At 40.1% G+C, this 581-nt stretch overlaps 1 non-coding gene across 1 annotated transcript; it reads left to right on the forward strand.

The window, feature by feature from the left end:
* Positions 1-217: 217 nt before the first annotated feature.
* LOC125163113 (U6 spliceosomal RNA) lies at positions 218-321 on the forward strand. The gene has a single exon (XR_007151283.1). It is a non-coding gene; the product is annotated as a U6 spliceosomal RNA (small nuclear RNA).
* The last annotated feature ends 260 nt before the right edge of the window (positions 322-581 follow it).

The following is a 581-nucleotide window of genomic DNA, read 5'->3' on the forward strand; positions in this document are numbered from 1 at the left end:
TCGCATAATTGAAATTTTGTACCTCCTGAAACCATCTCTCCACTCCCCCCCCCCACACACACACACAGTCTGACTACTGAGAGCCCACATGTAAATAAGGTGGTGAGGTATTTTTCTTTTTTTCATCTGGCTTATTTCACTTAGCATGATGTCTTCTGGGTTCATGCACGTTGTCAAAAAATGGCAGGACTTCCTTCCTTTTAAAAGGCTGATTATTGTGCTCGCTTCACCAGCACATGTATTAAAATTGGAACGATGCAGAGATTAGCACAGCCCCTGCACGAGGATGACACACAAATTCATGAAGAAAAGTCTGATTATTATTCCACTTTATATATACACACTTTCTTTAGCCATTCTACCGTCAACATACATTTGGGTTATTTCCACACCTTGGCTATTGTAAATACTGTGAAGAACATGGGAATGCAAATATCTCTTCAACAGAATGATTTCATTTCATCCAGCTCTATATCCCGCAGTGGGATTTCTGGATCGTATGAGATGCTATTTTTCATTTTTGGGGGGAGAAACTACCATACTGTTTTCCACAGTGGCTGCACAATATTTGACAATATCAC

The sequence above is a fragment of the Prionailurus viverrinus genome, chromosome A3, assembly GCF_022837055.1.
Source record: "Prionailurus viverrinus isolate Anna chromosome A3, UM_Priviv_1.0, whole genome shotgun sequence".
Taxonomy (NCBI): Eukaryota; Metazoa; Chordata; class Mammalia; order Carnivora; family Felidae; genus Prionailurus; species Prionailurus viverrinus.